The 24039-nt window shown below is 43.0% G+C and overlaps 1 pseudogene across 1 annotated transcript in view; it reads right to left on the reverse strand.

Moving 5' to 3' along the window:
• LOC309650461 overlaps positions 1–20828 on the reverse strand; it is a 42902-nt pseudogene extending 22074 nt beyond the window's left edge. Inside the window, exons 1-2 of the transcript in view lie at positions 20284–20828; positions 12951–13315 (exon numbers count right to left, since the gene is read on the reverse strand). The product of the transcript in view is annotated as an uncharacterized misc_RNA (transcript). The remainder of the gene's footprint in view (positions 1–12950; positions 13316–20283) is intronic.
• Between the last annotated feature and the right edge of the window lie 3211 nt (positions 20829–24039).

Here is a 24039-nt window from a genome sequence, read left to right on the forward strand (position 1 = left end):
TTTTTAGGAGCATTCGACAATCCCTACGTGCCAGAATTATATACAGCCCAAGTCATCATTAAAACACATCTAACAATCTCCTTTCGATGAATTCGAGCATCCTACCCACAATTTTGATATGATCAACGTATACATCTCTTATAAAAAATCTTTTTACTACTAACATTAGCCCTATGTATATGAGAGTTTTCACTACCTGTCATCATACCAGGCAACCCACAGCAAACTTAAGAAATATGTTTGACTAAAGAGTTACTTTGATAAAGTAAATGATAGAGGTTTAAATGCGCTTATTCCTGGAATTGAACTTATTTCTAAGAATTTTACATTCTCCATGCTACCACATTACACCACAATGCTATATAGTAAGGTTCTCTAAGAAAGCTTCAAGGCCCATACCCCCAAAATATTGTTGTATATCCTTCCTGTACTAATAAACTCTCATTGTTTTTTACTATCATTCTACTGACCATTATTTCAGGAAATATAATTGTAGTAACAAGCTCACACTGGTTAATGGTATCCCCATTCTAATAAAAAACATGAACCCATAAGCTACAGAAGCATCCAACAAATATTTTCTAAAACAATCCACCACATCAATACTACTTATAATGGCTATTATCATTAATCTAATATACTCTGGTCAAAGAACACAATGGATTACAAAAATCTTTAATCCAGCAGCATCCACTATCATGACAATCGTCCTTGTCACAAAAGTAGGACATTCCCCATTTCACTTCTGAGTGCCCGAAGTAACTCAAGGCATTCCATGAACAGCAGGCCTGATGCTATCAACATGACAAAATTGCACCCCTATCAGTTTTATACCACATGTCACCATCCATCAACCTAAACATACTGTTAATCATAGTGATATTATAAATCATAGTTGGACGCTGAGGCAGACTTAGCCATACTCACCTGGAAAAAATTACAGCCTCCTCATCAGTTGCCCATATAGGATGAATAACAGCTATTATAATGTATATTCCAAGTATAACAATCCTAAACATACTAATTTATATCATAACAACACTATCTTCTTCCTATTTATACCCAGATCATGTACTACAAGGGTATCATTATCACACACATGAGATAAAACACCTCCCATCAGGATCCTTATCCTCAGCATTATAGTGTCATTAGGAGGTCGCCCACCATTATCAGGGTTTTGACCCAAATGAATAATTATCCAAGCGATAACAAAAATGATAACATCATTCTACCAACACTAATAGCCATCACAGCAGTCCTCAGCATATACTTCTACTTGCAGCTAACATAACCCACATCACTAACTATATTCCCTTCATTAAACAACACAAAAGTACAACAATTTGAACATACAAAACAAATAACTTTCCTATCATTACTCATCATAATAGCCACACGATTACTACCCATAACACCCATCCTATCAGTGCTGGAATAGGAATTTAGGTTAGCTTAGACCAAGAGCTTTCAAAACCCTAAACAAGTACAATTTACTTAATTTCTAAAAATAAGGACTGCAGGACTTTCTCCTATATCAATTGAATGCAAAGCAAACACTGTAATTAAGCCAAATCCTTACGAGATTGATGAGTTTTAACCCCAGGAAATTTTAGTTAACAGGCAAATCCTCTAGTCAACTGGCTTCAATCTACTTCTCCTCCCTTTGAGAAAGAAAAAAGAAGAAAAAAAAAGGCAGGAAAATCACCGGCAGAATTGAAGCTGCTTCTCTCAAGTTACAATTCAATCTGTTGATTCACCACAGGGTTTGCCAGAAAGAGGGCTCAATCTCTGTCTTTAGATTTACAGTCGAATGCTAGCTCAGTCATTTTACCTCTGTTCATACACTGCTGATTATTTTCAACAAATCACAAAGATATCGGCATTTTATCTTTACTATTTGGTGCTTGAGCTGGAGTAGCAGGCAGCGCCTTAAGTATATTAATCCTGGCTGACCTATGCTAACCTGGAGCGCTACTTGGAGATGCCCAAATCTGTAAGGTAGTCATAACAGTCCCTGCACTTGTAATAATTTTCTTTATAGTTGTACCCATTATGATTTCAGGATTTGAAAACTGACTTGGGCCACTAATAACTGGGGCACCTGAGGTAGCATTTCCCCCAGTACATCATATAAACTTTTGACTACTTCCCCCATCATTCTTACTCTTACTCATATCACCAATAGTAGAAGCTGGTTCTGGTACAAGTGGAACCCTATATTCAGCTCTAGCCTGCAATCTGGCCCATGAAGGAGCCTCTGTCGATCTAACCATTTTCTCCTTACATTTAGCAGGTGTCTCTTCAATTCTTGGTGCTATTACTTTTATTACTATAGTCTTTAATACAAAACTATCAGTCATATCCCAATACCAAACACCAGTATTTGTTTAATCTTTCCCAACTATAGCCATATTACTATAATTACCACTCTCAGTCTGAGCAGCCAGAATTGCCATATTGTTAAGAGACAGAAATCTAAACACTACTTTCTTTGACCCTGCAGGAGGAGACTGAATCCTATACCAACACCTATTCTGACTCTTTGGTCACCCTGAAGTCTGTATTCATGGCCTACCAGGCTTTGTTATAATCTCACATATCATTACATACTATTTAGGACAAAAAGTGCCTTTCAGCTATTTGGGACTAGTATGAGTCACGTCCACTGGCTTTTTAGGATTTCTCTTGTGGGCCCATCATATGTTTACCATAGGGATAGCTGTCGACTCAGGAGCATACTTTGCATCAGCTACCGTAATTACTTCTATCCCTACAGGAGTAAAAGTATCTAGCTGATTAGCAACTCTTTATTTAAGTTTTCTTTCTCGTTTCTTTTTTTTTTTGGCTGCGTTGGGTCTTGGTTGCTGCACGTGGGCTTTCTCTGGTTGCGGTGCACGGCCTTTTCATTGCAGTGGCTTCTCTTGTTGCAGAGCACGGCCTCTAGGCGCGTGGGCTTCAGTAGTTGTGGCTTGCAGGCTCTAGAGGGCAGCTCAGTAGTTGTGGTGCATGGGCTTTTTGCTCCGCGCCATGCGGAATCTTCCCAGACGAGGGCTCGAACCCATGTCCCCTGCATTGGCAGGCGAATTCATAACCACTGCGTCACCAGGGAAGTCCCTGGTTAGCAACTGTTCACGGAGGTAATATTATATGACCTCCCACTATACTATGAGTTTTAGGCTTTAGTTTTTCTTTTTACAGTAGGTGGTTTGACAGGAATCATCTTAGCCAACTCATCCCCAGACATTGTCCTCCAGGATACATACTATGTAGTAGCACACTTCCGTGACCTAATGTCCATGGGAGCAGTCTTCACTATTATAGGAGGCTTCCTACACTGATTCCCACTATTCTCAGGTTATACAGTTAACTCAGCATGAGCAAAAATTCACTTCACAAGTATATTTGTAGTAGTAAATATGACTTCCTGCAGCACTTTCTTGGCCTCTCAGGGATGTCACTACGTTAGTCTGAGTACCCTGAGGCACACACAACATGAAATATTTTATCTTTAGGCTCATTCATCTCCGTAGCAGCAGTAATGCTAATAATCTTCATACTTTGAAAAGCATTTGCATCTAAACAAGAAGTCTTAGCAGTGGAAATTGCTACTCCTAACCTAGAATGGTTACACGAATGCCCTCCACCATATCCTATGTTTCAAGATCCTACCTATGTAAATGTGAAATAAGGAAGGACTCAAGTCCTTTTCAACCAGTTTCAAGCCAACACCATAACAATTATGTCTTTCTCAATAAATGAGATAAAAGTAAAAAGTGATGTAGCTTTGTCAAAGTTAAATCATAGGCTAAAATCCTGTATATTACTAAGGCATATCACTTTCATCTAGGCTCTCAAGATACAACATCACCGATTATGGAAGAACTTTTACATTTTCATCATCACACATTAATAGTGATTTTTAAAATAAGTTCTCTAGTCCTCTATATCATTTCACTAATATTGACATCTAAACTAACTCACTTGCATACAATAGATGCACAGGTAGAGAAAATGTGAACAATTTACTAGCCATTATTGTAATCTTAATTGCCCTATCATCATTGTGAATCCTTTACATGACACATGAAATCAATAACTCTTCCCAAACCATAAAAAACTATGGGTCAGTAATGATACTGAAGCTACAAATACACAGATTATGAAGATTTAAATGTTGACTCCTCTGTAATCCCCACATCAGAGCTAAAACCAGGAGAATAATGACTAATAGAAGTCAACAACCGAGTAGTTAGAGATAGTCATTGAATATTAGTTTCATCTGAAATTGTTGTACACTCCTGAGTTGTTCCTTCTCAGGCCTAAAAAGAGCTATCCCAGGATGCCTAACTTAAAGAATCCTAATACCAACAGGACCAGGCCTATGTTGTGGACAAGAGAACTCGTTTTCCTGAGTTCAAAGACAGGACAGAGGGATATGGCTGAGATATGGGGTGAATCTGGAGCCCATGGGGATGCACTCTCCAAGCTCCAGGATAGGAATGGGGCCTCTAGGGTCCCAGGCCACCCACCACACCCTCCCGAGCACGATCTGGACAACATTCCCTGTCAGTGATGAGGCAGCCCTAATACTGGTCATGCCCCGATGTTGTGTCCTATGTGGGCCCCATGCTCTTGGGACCACATCCCACACTCTGCAGGTCCATGCTACAGGGTCCTTCGTGCCTCAGGAGTACAGACCACACAACAAGCAGTTCCCTCCCCAACCAGCAGGAGGAGGGGAGGAGAGCAGGGGCACCAGGGAAATCTCACTCAGACAACAACACCCCAGGGGTGCCAGCGGGGACAGTGATGATGCAGATGAGGCACAGACCAAGAGATGGGACCAGAGGACCCAAAAGGCAGCTGGTCAGGTCCTGGCTCATCTGCACCCAGGACACCTTTGTCCCTCATACACCCCCTTCCTCATACACCCTCTCCTTAAATGCAGATTCTTCAGATGCAAACAGGCAGAGCTTCAGACTGAAAGTCAGCTCTTCCAAAATGACCCATCAGCAAACACTGCAGGATTCCACTCCCTGTGCTTTGTGGCTGCTTCCCACTAGCTATTTATTTTACATTTGGTAGTATATATATGTCCATGCCACTCTCTCACTTCATCCCAGATTACCCTTCCCCCTCCCTGTGTCCTCAAGTCCATTCTCTATGGCTGAGTCTTTATTCCTGTCCTGCCCCTAGGTTCTTCATAACCATTTTTTTCTTTTTTTTTTAGATTCCATATATATGTGTTAGCATACGGTATTTGTTTTTCTCTTTCTGACTTACTTCACTCTGTATGACAGTCTCTAGGTCAATCCCCCTCACTACAAATAACTCAATTTCATTTCTTTTTATGGCTGAGTAATATTCCATTGTATATATGTGCCACAGCTTTATCCATTCATCTGTCGATCCTGCCAACACTTTTACTTTACTCAATTGAGACCAATGTCAGACTTGTAAGGTAATAAATTTACGATGTTTTGAGTCACTCAATTTGTGGTAATTCGTATGAAAGCAATAAAAAAACAAATACAGAGGTCCTACAAGAGCCAGGCTATATATTTATATTTAAGTATTTCTAAAATGAATTTAACCCTGTGATTGACAGCAGCAGCAGCTTCCAAGGGATCCCACCACACACCTGAGGCGAAAGCAGCCTAATAAAGAAGCAGTGACAGCAGCAGGTCACTGCCCCACACTTGGGGTAGAGGGGGATTTGATCTACTGTAGCAGCAGCATAGCCTGAATGGGAATGCATCCTCCTGTGGCACTAGTCCCATCAGCATTAGTCTAATCTGCTAGCATCTGCTGTGCCAACAGGCCCAACGTATACAAACCCTCCAACTCAGTAGCATTAAGTGAGCCAGGCTCAGTGTTTCCTGAAACTCATATCCAATGGCACTGGAAAGCCCAGATATCACCTACTGTTATGCAAACATAAAAAAAAATAACAGAAGACTGGCAACTTCAGAAAGAAAAGGGGAACAATGGAATGGGTGAAAACAAGTGGGATAAATATAAGAGACTATCATTAGCCTCATGAGTTTCTTAAATTCCCTCTGATGGTCAAAGCAAAAATTATGACACCATCTGATGTGGTTCTCAATGTATATAAAGGAAATACTACAGAAAATCATACTTTAAAACTGGGGACTATTAAGAGACCTAAATGGAAGTAAAATTTTGAAACTTCACTTGAAGTAATAAACCACTGATTCCAGTAGGCTATGATAAGTTACATATGTATAGTGTAATGCCAAAAGCAACCACTAAGAAAACTATACAAACAGTATCCACAAACGATTATAAATAAATTAGATTAAAATGGACTTATTAAAAAATGTTTAAGTAACCCACAAGAAGGCAAAATAAGAGAAACACAGGATTGAGAAACTGAGGTAAAAGACAAAACAAAAAATAAAATGGTAAACTGCGGTGGGGTGGGGATGGTGGTGTGCTGAATTGGGCGATTGGGATTGACATGTATACACTGATGTGTATAAAATTGATGCCTAATAAGAACCTGCAGTATAAAAAAACAAACAAACAAAACAACTAATACTAAACTTTCATTGGGTTATTTGTATGGAAATATGTTAATATAAATGTTTCAGACATTACATGAAATTTCTAAAAATCTTATATTTGTATTTGTATTGAAATATGTATGGAAATATGTTAATATAAATGTTTCAGACATTACATGAAATTTCTAAAAATCTTATATGTTCTGGTATAATGTTATAAGTAATAATCCTAGTTATTACTTTAAAATGTATATCTCAGAAATAACTAATTTTCTTGTCAACTGCATTATTATGAACTTTCATCAAATCTTTAACTGTGGTCATTTTTAAGTCTTTTCTCATTTACAGACAGTTCTGGGTGTACTCTGATGCTTTGGCAAATATGTTCCTATAAAAGGGTTTCATCTTCAAGAAATTCATGGAAAAGACTCTGACAAGTACAGGTTTCTGGTAACTGACTGTACTACTGAACTGAATGAATAAGCATTTTCAGAACTCTAATGAAAAACTGATGAACTCATAAAAGTGCTAACAAAAGATCAAGATGAAAAAAAATTTAATTACATGGGACTGAGTGAACTGATGAGGATGAGTATAATTTTTGTGACTTTCCGTCTGAATTAAAAAAAAATCTCACAAGGACTCAGAGGCAAAGAATATACAAATCAATTTTCACTGCAAAGTAAAGGAGCTGTTACAGTGGAGGATTACTGGACTGAATGTCAATATTATGACATAGCATGAGTGTGTTTCATGTTTGGTAATTGCAATCATTGTTGCTTTTGTTGTGGTCATCCATGTAGAATGCTTGTTGTCAGTCTATTTATCTCTTGTAAAAATAAAATACAGTGTGTGTGTGTGTGAAAAAAATAAAATAAAAAATAAACATAAAAAAAATAAAATGCTAGACCTCATCTTTAACATAGCAATCGTTACATTAACTGTAAATGATCTAAATAGCCAAGTCAAAGACAGACATTGGAAGAGTAGATGAAAAAATCACAAGCATGATCCAACTATATACTGTCTATAAGAAGCTTACTTTAAACATCATGATATTGGTAGTTCAGAGTAAAAGGATGAAAAAGGTATATCATGTGAACATTCATCAGAAAAAGCAGAAATGGCTATATTAATATCAGATAAAGTAGATTTCAGAGCAAAGGAAATTATTAGGGGCAAAGAGGGTCATTACATAAAGATAACAGGAATAATCCACCTAGATGACCTAGTGATACTAAATGCGTGTGCACCAAACAACAGAACTTCAAAACACATGAAGCAAACACTGAAAAAGGTAAAAGGAGAAAATTTCAAATCCACAATTATTATTTGAGACTTCAACACAGCAATTTATAGAACTCCCAGAGAGAAAAATCAGCAAGGGTATGGAAGAACTGAAAACATCATCAATCAACAGGATATAACTGACATTTAAAGAACACACTCAATAAAAGCAGAATACATATTCAAGTGTCCATGGAACATTCACTCATATACCATACACTGGGTGATAAAAAAACATTAGCAGATTTAAAAGAATTAAAATCAGAGAGAGTATGTTCTCTAGCCATAATGGAACCAGACTAGAAATCAATAACAGAAAGACAACAGGAAAATCTTCAATCACATGAAAACTAAACATCACAATTCCAAATAACTCATGGGTAAAAAGTCAAGGAAAAAATTTTAAATGCATAGAATAAAAGAAAATGGAGATATAACAGATCAACGTTTGTGGAATGAAGTGAAAGCAATGCTGAAAGGCAAGTTTATAGCACTAAATTGGGAAAGAAAATATTTCAAAGAAATAGTCTAATTTTCTATATTAAAATAGTAAAAACGGAAGAGGAAAAAACACTAAACAAGCAGAAAGAAGGAAATAATAAAGATGAAACAAAAATCCATGAAACTAAAAACAGGAAAATGGGGGGGGGGGAGGAAATCAATGAAACAAAAGGCTGGTTCTTCAAAATAAACAATCTAATCAAGAAAGATGTAGCAAGACTGATAAAGATAAAAAGAGAGATGGCACAAATCACAGATATCAGAAATGCAACCAGGGATACCATGACATATCCTGCAGGTTAATAAGGGACACGTTATTATGAACAAGTCTACACTATAAATTCAAAACTGTGGATGAAATGGACCAATGCGTCTACACCCAAAATTACCAAAACTCAGCCAAGATGAAAGAGACAATCTCAATTTTCCTGTAACTATGAGAAACACTGATTTTTCATTTAAAAACTCCCAAAAGAAATATTCAGGCTTAGATGTTTCACTTTTACCCAAGACTTAAAGCATTAACACCAATTTTACATGACTTGATAAGAAACGGAAGTAGAGGGAACAGTTCCTAATTAATTTTATGAAGCCAGTATTACCTTGATACCAAAACCAGACTGGGACAGTATAGAAAGAAGAAAACTACAGCCCAGTATTTTTTATGAAATTGGCTGTAAAAATCCTCAGCCAAATATTAGCAAATTAAATCCAGAAATATATAAAAAGAATAATATACCATGACCAAGCGTTATTTATTCCAGTTATGCAAAGTTGGTTAAATATTTGAAAATCAAACAATGTAATCTACCATATCCAACAGATTAAGGGGGAAAAGTCATGTGATCCTAATCATTAATGCAGAGAAAGCATTTGATAAAATCCAATCCCATTCATGATTTTAAAAAAAGAAGAAAAAAAACTCCAAGCAAACTAGGAATAGAAAAGGAACATACTGAAACTCATAAAGATGATCTACAAACAACCTATACCGACATTATATTTAACTGTGAAAGACTGAACGCTTTCTCTGTAAGATCAGAAACAAGGCACCGATATCTGCTCTCACCACTTTTATTAAATATATTACTGGAGGTTCTAGTAAGAAAATAAAGCAAAAATAAATAAATAGATAAATTTAACAGTTAAATTTTTAAAAAGTTTATTTAAAAGATGAAAGAACTATTCCTACTATGTTGAATAGGAAGGAATATATCCTACTGAATGTTGAATAGTAATATATCCTATTATATTGAATAAGGAAAACTAAAACTGTCTATATCTGAAGATGAGATGATAATCTAAATGGAGAAAATACCAAGGAATCCACAAAAAGCTTGAGAAATAATATTCGTTTGTAAATGTTTTAGAGTACAAGATCCACACAATTTTATCAAATTACATATTAATAACAAATGTGTAGAAGCTTAAATAAAAATATGTGATGCCATTTACAACTGACCTAAATAAATACTTAAATAGAAGCCCAATAAGACATTTATAGGACCTCTATACTGAAAATTACAAAATGCTGATGAAGAAAATTTTAAAAGTCCCAAACAAATAGGGAGACATACCTTGTTCATGGATTAGAAAACACAACATAATAAAGATGTCAATTCTCCCCAAGTTAACAGGCTTAACACAATTACTCTTAAAATGCCCTCAAGGTTTTTGTGGATATAGACAAGCTTATTCTAAGATTTATATGGTAGGAAGAGGCTGAAGAATAGCTAAAACAATTTGTAAAGGAAGATTAAAATGGGAGGAATTAATCTACCCAATTTCAAGATTTCGCCATAATGATGGAGGGTAGATACACAGATCAATGGAATGGAACAGAGAACCCAGAAATAGACCGACACAAATACATTTAACTTGGTTTTGACAGCAGTGCAAAAGCTATCAGGGAAGAATAGACTTTTCAAAAAATGGTACTGAAACAGTTGGACATCCCTCGACAAAAACAAACAAACAAACAATGAACCTTAACCTAAACCTTACACATCTTACACAAAAATTAAATCAAAGTGGATCATAATCTTAAATGTAAAAGCAGGACAGTTTTAGAAAAAAAAAATAGGAGAAAATCTTTGGCATCTAGAACTAGGTGAATAATTCTTAGACTTGACACCGAAAGTATGATCAATAAAAGCAAAAACTGATAAATTGGATCTCATCAAAATAAGTTAAAAATGCTTCATAGAAGATCCTTTTAAGTGGATGAAAACTCAAATTACACAGTGGGAAAACATATTTGAAAACCCCATAGGAGACAAATGACTTGTATCTATAATATACAAAGAACTCTCCAAACAACTTAAAAAAATCCAACTAGAAAATAGTCAGAAGACAGGAACAGACATTTCATGGAAGAGAATATACACATGGCAAAGAAGCACATGAAAAGATGTTCAACATCGTTAGCCGTCAGGGAAATGCAAATTAAGACCATAATGAGATATCAGAGAATAACTAAAATTAAAGTATAGTGACAACATCAAATGCTAGCGAGTACGTAGAAAAATTATATCACATCACTGGTGGGAAAATAAAATGGTTTAGCCACTCTGAGAAACAGCTTGACAGTCTCTTTTAATCCTAAAAGTAGATTCACCCTACAATGCAGTAATTGTACTCTTGAGCATTTATCCAAAAGAAACAAAAACTTAATGAAGTTCCCACAGAAACTTACACATAAATGTTCATAGCAGTTTTATTTCTAATAGCCGAAAACTGGCAACTACCCAAATGTCTTTCAATGGGTGAATGTTGAAACAAATTGTGATAAAATCTTATGATAGAATACTACCGAGCAACAACAAGGAACAAATTATTAATATATGCAAAAATTGAAATGAACTTCAAGGGAATGATGCCGAGGGAAAATTTTTTAAAAGCCAATCTCCGAAGATTAAGTAATTCATGATTATGTTTACATATTATTCTTAAAATAACAAAACTGTGGAGATGGAGAACAGATTAGAAGTTGCCAAGGGTTAGAGATGGGGGTAGAAGGTACAGCAGGGGAACTTCGTGAGGTTTTTGTGGTCCCAGTACAAATAATACAGCAATCTTGGTTTTAATCCCTAAAGATTTTTTAAAGCAATTCCTAATAAGAGGTGTCCAGATATTTAGCAATGGCAGCAGATTAGAGGTATAGCTCCCCAACATGACAACTTCGAAAGAGATCTATACTATCAATACTAATTTAATGCATATGTTAATTTTTAAAAGGCCAGTCACAATACTTAAATGGTACATATCTTAACGATATTACTCCGGGTATCCAGCTATACCAGATGGACTAGCAGGAGTTTCTGTACATTCAATCTTATTTAAGACAGTAAATCTTATAATAAGACAGTTAAAAAAAGAAAAAGAAAAAAAACAAACCTCAACTACAGTTGGATATTCTCACAGCAAGATGAGGTGAAAATACGTAGCAGCGGTTCAAAAGCTTAAGCAGTGGCACCTAAATTTGGCTGCACATTAGAATCCTCTGAAGCACTTTTTAAAAACCCTCACACCGACGGTTGGTCATGCTAGACCAATACAATCATTTTAACTCTCCTCAGACGATGCCAATGTCTAGCCAGAACCGAGAACCAGCGGACTAAGCAGAAGGGGATGTTTCTACAAAGATCTCTTAACAATAAGTCCTCTCACCCAATCAAGATTTACCTCCCCGCAAAGGGGTAAAGGAGGCTAGATGTTGTCCATACTTGCTTAGCTTTAATTAGCACTTGTGACTTGCCCAAAACCTAGATCATGTTTCCCCTAAATTTCATGTTATTCCCTAAGTTTTTCAAACCCAAGGCTAAGGGGTTTGCCAGGATGAGATTTTAAGTGCTCACACAGGGGAAGTCCCTGGCAAACCAGGACAGCGGTCACTCTACATTGCAATGTAAAGCATCCGAAATAACCCTGCCACTGCTCCCAGATACTACTAGTCTGTGCCAACCAGTGGAGAAAAGGCATTCTCCATTACTACCATGGCAAATGCTACTGTACTTACCTTGGCTAGTCCCTATCTTTTCCAGGCGCCACTCCCCTTCACCTGCTGGTGGATGCTTTGGCCAGCTGACAATGCAGATATTTTCAAACTTTAAGGTGAATAAAAATCATCTGGAGGGTCTGTTGTAACAGAGATCACTGAGCCCCACCAGAGTTGCTGATTCCATAGGGCTGGGACCGGGCCCTAAAACTTGAATATCTAACACATTATCAGGGGATGCTGGGAAAGCTGGGCAGGTAATGGTAAAGCTGGCCAGGAAAAAGAAACCCGACGTGTCAGATCATAAAGTACGGAAGGGCAAGCCCGCCAGCAGTTCAGGCCGGTGGGGGGGGACCGGGGTCCCCAGCCCTACAGGGCCAACGGCAGACCGGCTCGGGCGACCCTCGGAAGCGCGGGGTCCCCGCGGCCGAGTCTGTGCCCCCGGCCGGCCCCGGCTCCCCTCTGCCCACCCTGCGCACGGGGGCTGGAAACGGCCGCGGAGAAGCAGGCAGGGCGGGAAGGGGGGCTCCAAAGAGGGTCTGGCGACTCGAGTCGCTCCGTTTCTCGGTGGGCTCAGCGCGCGCCCTGGGGGAAGAGAGGTGGAGGTCCAGGAAGAGGGGACGGGCGGCACTCACGTAGACCAGCAGCAGCCATGGGTAGACGGCGGGCTCGGCCACCACGGGCGACTCCAGCCTCAGCTTCTCCCCCACGTTTTCGCGCGCGGCCCCCGCACCAGGCTAGTCTGGCGGTTGGGGGAGGGGCGGGGCGCCGCCGGCGGGGGCGGGACAGGCGGGCGGGCGGGAGGCTGAGGGGAGGGAGCCTGGCCTGGGCCTCAGCCGGCGCCGCCGCCGCGCCGCCGCCGCCGCCGCCGCCGCCGCCGCCGCCGGCGGCCTGCTCCCGTCCGGCCCCCGGCTCCCTCTTTGTGGTCACAGGCCCGGGGCCTCCAGCGCTGCTGCCAACTGGGGCCGGCGTGAGGCAAGCACAATGAGCCGGGGGCCAGCTGAACCACTCACTCGCAGCGAGCGCCTCCCGCCCCGTGGACCCGCCCCCTCGCACGCACGCACGCACGTACGAACGCACGCACGCACGTACGCACGCAAGCACGCACGCACGTCTTCAGCTGCCCCCGGCCACACCCACCGGCCCGAAGTGGAGACCCGGGGAGACCCCTCGGGGCCTGGGGTGGCGGGTTCGACTCCCGCCCTTGACGTACCGTGACACCTCCCCCCCAATAATAAGACTATAATTCCTCATTAAATATGGCAGCCGGAATCCTGGCTTCTGTTCACAAAAATGCTGTGTATTTAGCCTATGCTAGGCACCAGACCTGGACGCTCAGTACTGGCAAAAAAGGAAATGCCCTGCCCTCATGGCGCTGCCATTTTAATTGGAATAGTAGTGACAATGGTCAAGGGAGAAAATAAAGTGTCATCGCCACGGGGATGGTTAATCTCATGTGCGCACTGCGTGGGGCCCCGGCAACCACAAACATTATTCCAGATGTGGCCAGGAAGGTATTTTTCAGAAGAGATGAACACTGAAATTGGACCACTTTGCATAAAGGAGATTGTCAATGCCGTGGCGTGGGTGGGCCTCGTCCATCAGTTGAAGGACTGGAGAGAAAAATGAGGTTCCGTAGAAAGAGGGAACTGTTCCTCCAATGGCCTTGGCACATCAGCTCTTCCCTGTGTCTCCAGCCCAGAGTCCTGCCCTGACTTGCCTGCCTCACGGTCACATGAGTCAACTCCTTAAAACAAAACTATATATGTAAAAATACTGAATATATACAAGCCTATTAATTTGTATATGTGTGTATACATATTATATATATGTATACACATATGTTTATATGTGCGTGCGTTTGTAGTATATGTGTAAGTACTATATACAGTATACATACAAGCCTATATATTTGTGTGTATATATTGTATACATGTATGTATGTGTATATATATATATAGTATACATATTATAAATGTGAACATGCTGTATATATACACACACCCATATATTGATTTATGGGTGTGTGTATATAGACAGTGTATGTACACTGTATGTATGTATGTATACAGTGTATATTTATATATAGGTGTGTATATCTGTTGTATACCTGCATGTGTATATGTTTCTAGGTATTATATGTATATATGAATATACTATTATATACACACTTGCGTATGAATTTATATGTGTATGTCCATGCGCATATTTACATATAGGTGTGTGTGTGTGTATACATTGTATATATGTATGTGTATATATCTTATATATATGATATATGTATGTATATATACGATGAATTTCTATATACAGTACATATATATTTTTATGCTATATGCTTTTATATGTAGGTGTATATGTGTGTCTATATGTATGTACGTGTATGTATTGCATATATTATATGTGTATGTATGTATACTGTCTATATGCACACCTAAATATCTTTGTATGTGTGTATATATGTATGATATATATGTACCTAGGTGTGTATATTGCATATGTTATACGTATGTGTACATACTGTATATATACAAACTATGCATTTTATATGTGTGTATGTATAGTGTATATGTATGTGTGTATTGTATATATTATGTGTATATGTGTGTATACATACTGTATATATACAAACTGCATTTTATGTGTGTATATATGTATGTGTTTATTGTATATACTATATGTGTATATGTGTGTACGCATACTGCATATGTACACAGCTGTATATTTTTGTATGCTTGTACATATGTACGTGTGTGTGTATATACACACACACCCCGTATGGATTCTGTTTGTCTGGAGAACCCTCACTGATACGGACACTTATGACAATTGAGTACCTGCTCTTTGCCAGCCAGGGAGCCAAAGGCTTGTCTTTCGGGGTCTCCCTTAAGTGTCACAAGTCCCAGGAGGGAAGGTGACGCTGCTCCTACCAGTTGAGGTGCCTCAGGATCAGTTAGGTGGACAGGGCAGGGGGCTGGAGCCTGGTGGAGCCCAGGTGGAGTTCTAGCAGCAGTACAGCCTAGCAGTCCCACTTCCCCGGGTGCTTCTCACAAAGACGCCGAGGGAGAGTCGGGATCTGAAGGAGGGGATGAGGAAGCTTCCGTGGGTCCGCAAGCCCAGACCAAGGCTGACTCGTCAAGAGTGTTAGAGGTCAGGACTGTGGTTACCCTGGGGGTGGGCTTACACAGAGCCATTCATATTCTGAAAAAGTATCCATTCTGCTCTTGTTTGTATGGTTACCCCCCTCCCCCAAATCTTTTAAAAACAGATTCTCTTGGTTGCTGGGAACACACATGGGGAAGTTGTGTGTGAGGGGGTATGATCCAGGGGACAGGGAGGATAAGCCCCCCACTCGTAGGGCCAGGAGTGGCTCAGCTTTGTGAGCTGAGGATGGCCCACGAGGTCCCAGAGAGAAGGGTCCCTGCTCCGTCCCTGCTCTGTGCACCCCATTCCCAGCCTGAGAAGCCCAGAGCCAACCCCCCCACCCCCCCGCTGCAACACACACACACCAGGGAGGAGAGCCAGTCACCGTGGCTCCCAGGCTCCGGCTCCAAGGCTCCCGGCACTAGGAGCTATTTTCAGCTTTCATGCCCTAGGACACGGCCAGAGCTATTGTCTCAGGAAACTCTCTGTCTGTCTCTCACCCGGCCTCCCTCCCTTCCTCCCTCCCTCCTCCGCTTCTCCCCCTCCAGCTCCACCTGTCCTCCCCTCCACCCTGCATTTCTACACAGGATGGCTCACAGACAGCTGCTCCCTGTGCCCACCTGCCACCATTCCATGGATGTCAAAGCAAGCCCTGGGGACTTCCCTGGAGGTCCAGTGATTAAGACTCCGAGCTTCCACTGCAGGGGACGCGGGTTCGATCACTGGTCAGGGAAATAAGATCCCACATGCCGCACGGCACGGCCAAAAAAAATGGATAAATAAAGTTATAGTGATGAAACAGCCCTAGTGGTGCAAGGATGGGACGTATAGCTCTATGGTATAGAATAAAGGTCCAGAAACAGATATATGAGAACTTGATATGATAGAAAGTAGGGAAATTAAGGAGTTTTCAATAAATGGCATTAGGACAATTGCATATCCATGTGGGAAAAAGTAAATTAGAAAATAAAAAAAAGCAAGCCCTGGTCAGGTGTGACCTTGGGCCCAGGGCCATTGGCACATGTTGTCATGTGGGACGTTCTTCCTTAGACTCCTCCCTCCCTCCTGTGTCACTGTCACTTCCTCCAGAACCTTCCTGGACTCCACTCCACAAGCCCGGGGTGTGCCCTCACCCGCCCTGGATCACCAGAATTCCAATCCCGGCCCACCCTTCCCTGCCAGGTAGAGAACTGTGCATGGTCAATAAGACCGTAGAGGTCATTGGCCATTGCTATTGCAGCTGGAATTGTTACTGTGTTTAGATAGGGTGACCAACACCCGCCCCCAGTTTGCCCAGGACTGCTCAGGTTTGAGCGCTGGAATTCTGGGGAAACCCTCAGTCCCAGGGGACCCCAGAAGGCTGGTCAGCCTATTTAGGACAGATCTTTCACTTGATCTCCCAACCCCCGAGAGCCAGAAAGGGAATCTCCCCCCTCCTTCCATTGTAACCTTCATTCATTCATCCACTTATCCCTGTATTCAACTCCTTTATTCAGCAAGTATTTATGAAGCATCTACTACAGAGCAGACACTATTCTAGGTGCTGGGGACATAACAGCATCCCTGTCCTCAAAGAGCTCACGTTCTAGCGAGGGCAGCAAACAGTAAACTGAGAAGGTGTGATTTATTACTTGGGGATGATGTCTCGGAGACCACTGCAGGGCAAGGGAGGTGGGAGAGGAAAGGGGCAGTTCTAAATTCAGGCGCTGACGGGATTGGGGCAGACCTTGCCCTGGGCCAGGCTGGTTGCTTCAACACAGCTGTCCTCGCCCAGAGCCATCCTGCCCCCGCCTCACCCAGTTCTTCCGTGATGTGTGTGGAAAATCTGTGGTTGTCACAACTGGGGGGGAGGGGACCCTGGAATCAAATGGGTGCGGCCAGGGATGCTGCTAAACCCCACACAGTGACCAGGAGAGGCCCTCAGCAGAGGATGACCCGCTCCGAATAAACCCAGTGCCATGGGGGATACCCTGCACTAATATTATTCAGACCCGCTGGTGCCCCCAGATTCCTGCACAGGCAGGGACTCTAACCGGGTCACCTCTGTATCCCGAGGTGACCTAGAGTGGGGCAGCCAGGAGGGCTGAGATGAGTATCGGGGGTGGGTGAAATGACAAATTTCTGTGCCCACTGTCCCCGCCGCACCCCAGGGGCGATGGCCTCTATCTCCTCCCTGTGCAGGTAGCTTTTCCCTGAGCCATTTCTTCTTGTCAAGGTCCCTGTCGCAGGTTGGGTTCCCCGAAGATGACGTTGAGAGCAAGGATTGGAGTGCAGGTGGTTGATGTGAGGCGTGCAGGAACAGATACAGCTGCCATAGGGTCCCACAATTCCACTCCTGGGCATAGATCCGGAGAAAACTCTAATTCAAAACTATACATACACCCCTGGGATTTCCCTGGTTGCCCAGTGGTTAAGACTCCGCGCTTTCAGTGCAGGGGGCATGGGTTCCATTTCTGGTCAGGGAACTAAGATCTCACATGCCGTGTGACAATAAAAGAAGAAAGAAAAAAGAAAGAAAGAGAGAAAGAGAGAGAGAAAAAAAGGAAGAAAGAGAGAAAGAGAGAGAGAGAAAGAAAAGAAGAGAGGAAGAAAGAAGGAAGAAAGAAAGAAAAGATACACGCACCCCAATGTTCATTGCAGCACTATTTACAGTAGCCAAGACATGGAAGCTACCTAAATGTCCACTGATGGATGAATGGATAAAGAAGATGTGGTACATATATACAATGGAATATTATTCAGCCATAAAAAGAATGAAATAATGCTATTTGCAGCAACGTGGATGGACCTAGAGATGATCATACTAAGTGAAGTAAGTCAGAAGAGAAAGACAAATATCATATGATCTCACTTATATGTGAAATCTAAAATACGACACAAATGAACTCGTCCACAAAACAAAAACAGACTCACAGACATAGAGAACAGACTTGTGGTTGCCAAGGGGGAGAAACAGTGAGGGAGGGTTGGATTGGGAGTTTGGGGTTAGCAGATGCAAACTATTAAATATAGGATGGATAAACTACAACGTCCTACTGTCTAGCACAGGGAACTATATTCAGTATCCTGTGATAAGCCATAACGGAAAAGAAAAAAGTTTTATTTATAGGTTCCATCCCTAACTGAGCTGGCCCATCCCCTCCCATGGTTCTAAGTGCAGCCCGAGGCTGCAGACTTCCCACCGTGGTCTTCAGCTCCAGAGCAAGCCACCTGCAAACCACCCACATCTTCCCAGGGGCTGGCAACTCTCCTTTGCTACTGATGCCAAGACACATCCAGATAGCAAAAATGTGACCATGAAAAGAAACTCAGGCATGTTCAAATCAGGGAAATAACATTCTTAGCTCTGTTCAGTACTCGCTTAATTTTAGAGCTTAGAGTTACAAAAAAGTTGCAAAGATCTGTACAGAGTGTACAGAGTGCCGTGGACCCTGACCCAGTACCCCTATTTCCAACTCGTTAGTACCTTAGTACGACATGTTTATCCAACTAAGGAACCAAGATGGATACATTGTTATTAACTAAAGTCCAAACTTTATTAGCATTTCCCTAGTGTTCCCCTAACATCCTTTTTCTGTCCCAGTCTCCTCTGGGCTGTGACATTTCTCAGACGTCGCTGGGTTTTGATACCTTGAAAGTTTTGAGGAGGACTGGTCAGGTATTTTGTCCCTCAATTTGTTTGTCTGTTTGTTTTCGGATGTTTTCTTATGGTTGGTCTGGAGTTATGGGGTTTGGGGCGGAAGACCCAGACAGAGATAAAAATGCCATTTTCCTCAGGTCACATCAAGGATACACACCATCAACGGGACTTATGACAAACGATTTTACCCTTGATCACCTGGCCAGTATCGTCTTTTTTTTCTTGCTGCGTTGGGTCGTCGTTGCGTGTGGGCTTCTGTAGTTGTGGCACGGGGGCTCAGTAGTTCTGGCTCCCAGGATCTAGAGTGCAGGCTCAGTAGTTGTGGCCCACGGGCTTAGTTGATCTGCAGCACCTGGGATCTTCCCGGACCAGGGCTTGAACCTGTGTCCCCTGCATTGGCAGGCGGATTCTTTTCTTTTCTTTTTTTCTTTTGCAACCAAAACTTTAATCCCAAGGATTCTCACAAAACATATTACAAATGACAGCATGAAAAAAAAAAATTGCACAGTAACTCAAAGTTCAGCTCTACAATATACTCTTAATCTGGCAGGACATTGGTATCTTGATAATCTCAAATTTCCAAAGAATATTACAAAGAGCTATGTATTCATGTACAGCAAACACAGAGGGGACGTATGACCTAACTCAAAGGTAAACTAACTTCCTTTAAACTTCTTAGATTTTAAACTCCCTGGACAACCTCTTGTCCAGTGTGAAGACTAGTGGAATTTTTAAACCTCTAATCTAGGGTAAGGGTGCGGCTTTCATTTTTACCTGCTGGCTTGGGTTCACAGCACCTTTTAAAGACTGCTTGCTTAACTACAGCTGCATACCATATCCCAGCTACAGAAAGTCTTTTCAATGTTTGCCAGTGTTGTTTCCATAATAGTAAACATCACACTTTAGGTGGGCAGGAGTTAGAGTTTCATTATCAGTCTAGGCAAGACCAAAAATTCAAAGCAAATTCAATTTTGCTTAAGGGAACATTGTAAGGTAACAATTCTTCATATTACATGCCTCATAGGATCCATTTCAAACCATAGAGAATGACACCTTTATGTGTCACTGTCCCAAGAGACAAACAAGTGTGAACAACTAAAACATTTAAAAAGTGCACCAAGCTTCGGAAGTCTCAAACAAAACTTGAATATTCTGTACATACTCCTGCCAAATGAAGTTATTGCCTGTACACCACTCCTCTTGCAAAGTGGTCTTCCATTTCCCTTTCATTTGACCTAGATCGGCTAGGAGACCTAGAGAAAGATCGGGATGGCTTGTGATTTCTCTCTTGGGACAGGGATCTCTCTCTTCTCCTATATCTAGAAAGGGACCTGCTCTGGCTGACGGAGAAGGCTCTCCATCTTGGAGATGTGTGGGAGGTGGAGGACTCCTCCTCCGATAATCATCTCGAGGGCGACGACCCCAAGAAGGAGGCGTCACGATTTCGACTTCTCTTTTCCCCATTCGACAGGTCCACTCTTACTCGGCAGCCACATAGTGTTCTCCCATCTAGTTCTCGGACAGCATCAGCTGCATCTCGGGGATCTTCACATTCAACAAGAGCGAAGCCAGGAGGGTTTTTAGCACCCCACACACTTCAGAGTGGTCCATAATAGCCTAAAGCTCGTTCCAATTCAGCCTTGTTACCACTGTTTCCAAGATTCCCTACATAAACTTTACAGTCCAATGGACAGGAATCACGATGCAAGACCCTCGTGGCTCCTGGGTTTCACGAGCCACAGGGTGGTCCCGGGCCTCTAGAATCTGGCAGCTGAATCTGCTTACACAAGCTATCCTGTGGGGATGCTTTCCCACCTATGTTCCAGCCCGGGGCCCTGCTGTCTTGGCCCAGCCTCCCGGGTGAGAGGGTGAACCCCAGCTCCCTGGAGCAGACACTCAGAGCCCTGGTGACCGGACTCACAGCTGACGGGGCTGGAGCAGCGGCTGGACATTTGTGGCCAGCCTGGTGGTGTTTGGCCCCGTCTGCAGTTCCAGTTCCAGCTGAGAAAGAGCCTCCCTGTGTTATTTTCTCCTGGTTGTGTAAGGATCCCCGGTGTCATTTGACAGAAGTGTAGATGGTGTGTTCTTTCTCTCTTTTCTCCCTGCTTCCTCTCCTCCCTCTATCCCTCCCTCTCTCCCTCTCCCTCTTTCCCTGTTCCACTCTCCCTCTCCCTCTTTCCCTCTCTTTCTCTCCATCTGTCTCTCCCTCTCTCCCTCCCTCTCTCCCTCTCCCTCTCTCTCTTTCCCCTCCCTCGCTCCCTCTCCCTTTCCCTCTTCCCTCTCCCTCTTCCCTCTCCCTCTTTCCCTCTCCCTCTCTTTCTCTCCATCTGTCTCTCCCTCTCTCCCTCCCTCTCTCCCTCTCCCTCTCTCTCTTTCCCCTCCCTCGCTCCCTCTCCCTTTCCCTCTTCCCTCTCCCTCTCTCCCTCTACCTCTTTCCTCTCCTTCTTTCATCTCCCTCTTCCCTCTCCTCTCTCCCTCTCTCCCTCCCTCTCCCTGTGCCTGTTTCCCTGTCCTTGTTTCCCTGTTCCGCTCTGCCTCTACCTCTTTCCCTCTCCCTCCCTCCCTCCTTCTCCCTCTCCCTCCACCTCCTTCCCTCTCTGGAGAGGGAAGGAGGTGGAGGGAGAGGGACAGAGAGCAGGAGAGGGAGGGGGAGAGGGAGAGAAAGGGGGGTAGAGGGAGAGAGTGATAGAGGGACGGAGGGAAAGACATCTCTCCCTCCGTCCCTCTATCCCTCTCTCCCTCCCTCTCTCCCTCTCCCTCCCTCCATCACTTTCCCTCCTTCTCACTCTCCCTCCCTCTTCCTCTCCCTCTCTCCCTCCCAGAGAAGGAGAGACAGAGGGAGAGGGAGAGGAGGGGAGAGAGGGACACGGAGAGGGAGGGAGGGAGGGAGACAGAGAGGGAAGCAGGCACCCTCTGTCCTTCTCCCTCTCCCTACCTCCTTCTCCGACTCCCCCTCTCCTTTGCTCCCTCCCTCTCCTCTTCCTCTGTCTCTCCCTCTCCCTCCCTCCCTCTAGGAAAGGAAGAGGAAGGGAGGGAGAGGGAGAGAGGCAGGTGGAAGGAGAGGGAGAGGGAGAGATGTCTTGCCCTCCTTCCCTCTCCCTCCCTCGCATTTTCCCTTCCTCTCTCCCTCCCTCTCCCTCTCCCTCCCTCTGTCTCTCCCTCTCCCTCTGTCTCTCCCTCTCCCTCCGTCTCTCCCGCTCCCTCACTCGCTCCCAGAGAGGGAGAGATGGAGGGAGAGGCAGAGACCAGAGAGACGGGGAGAGGGAGGGGGGAGAGAGGGAGAGGGAGAGGGAAGAGGCAGAGAGGGAGAGAAGGAGGAGAGAGGGAAAGAGAGGAAGGAAGAGACCTCTCTCTCTCTCCCTCTCTAATTCTCTCCCCTCTCTCTCTCCCTCTCTCCCTCTCCCTTGTCTCTGCCTGTCCCTACATCTCTCCATCTCTGGGAGGGAGTAAGGGAGATGGAGAGACGGAGGGAGAGGGAGAGCTGGAGGGACAGGGAGAGGGAGGAGAGGGAGCGAGGGAGAGGGATAGAGGGAGGGAGAGACGGATAGAGGGAGTGAGGGAGAGATATCTTTGTCTTTCCCTCCTTCCCTCTATCCCTCTATCCCACTCCCCCCTCTCTCTCCCTCACCCCCTCCTTCTCCTGCTCTCTGTCCTTCTCCTTGAAACTCCTTCCCTTCTCCCTCCTGGCCCTTTTAGGCCACTCAAGCAAGCAGGAAATGCAAATCAGCACTACAAAGAAGTCTCACTTCACAACGGTCAGAAGGGCCATCCTAAAAAAGTGTAAAAACCAGAAATGCAGGACAGGCCAAGTAGAAAAGGGAGCCTTGTTAGGCTGATGGGTGGGTTGGAAATTGCCAACGGCCACTCTGGAGAAGAGTATGGGCTTTCCTAAAAGATCTAAAAAACACAGCTAGAGAGCATATGGCACTTCCACTCATGGGCGTATAAATTGGGAAAACTAAAAATCAACAAGACACAGGCACCCCAAAGTATAGGGCTGCTCTGCTTACAAGAACCTCCACTTCGGTACACCTTAGATATCCCAGGAAAGAGAAAAATGGATATAGAAGTTGCGGTACTTATGTACAATGGAATATCACTCAGCCATGAAATCAATGTCATAAGGCTAGTAGCAGCGTGATGAGTGGATTTAGGCACGAAGATTCTAAGTGAAATAAGTCAAAAGGAAAAAAACACCTTTCAAAAGATATCACTTATAGAGGAAATGTAAAAATCGCTACAGATAAACTGAATTACAAAACGGAACAAACTCACACATTTAGAAAACACACTAGGGCTGCTTAATGGGAAAGCTGAGGTGGGGTGATGCATAAAACAAGGGTATGAAATTAGCACAGATACCGTTCCATAAACCAAATATGTGATAGAGAAGACCTATTCCTTGCTCAATGAACTGGACTCAACACCCTCTATTCACTGCACAAGAATATATCTGACTAGTAAGAATCTTAAAACCTATGTACTGAAATCTCTAAGTAAGAGAAGCAAGTGGGTGTAAAGCAGCATAAACACAGCATTGAAAATCAGATAAACCCCATTATAAAAATAAATTCCAAAAAAATAAAGACAGTGAAAGAGAGAGACATACTTACAAAATTCGTTCGGGGGCTGTGATGCAACCTGGATTGACCATATCTAGACCCACAGCTGAATGAGACATAAGGCTGGACACTCGTCGGGTTGCGAGGTTTGGTGAGGTTGGGTGCGCAAATGCAGACCCGTTAAAGTAATACTGCGTGGTAATCATTCCATGGGCCCAAAATCTCCAGGTTCAAGGGAATCTTCTTGCAGCAAAAACATGTATAGGAAACCCAGAGGATGGTACACCGTGTGATCGGGAAAGGTTTCTAAAACGCACCTCATTTCTCATCTCCTGGTGCTCTGGTTCGCCATTCCAGCCACTTTCCTAACAATCTCCG

The sequence above is a fragment of the Balaenoptera physalus genome (genome assembly GCF_965194825.1).
Source record: "Balaenoptera physalus genome assembly, contig: SUPER_1_unloc_18, whole genome shotgun sequence".
Taxonomy (NCBI): Eukaryota; Metazoa; Chordata; class Mammalia; order Artiodactyla; family Balaenopteridae; genus Balaenoptera; species Balaenoptera physalus.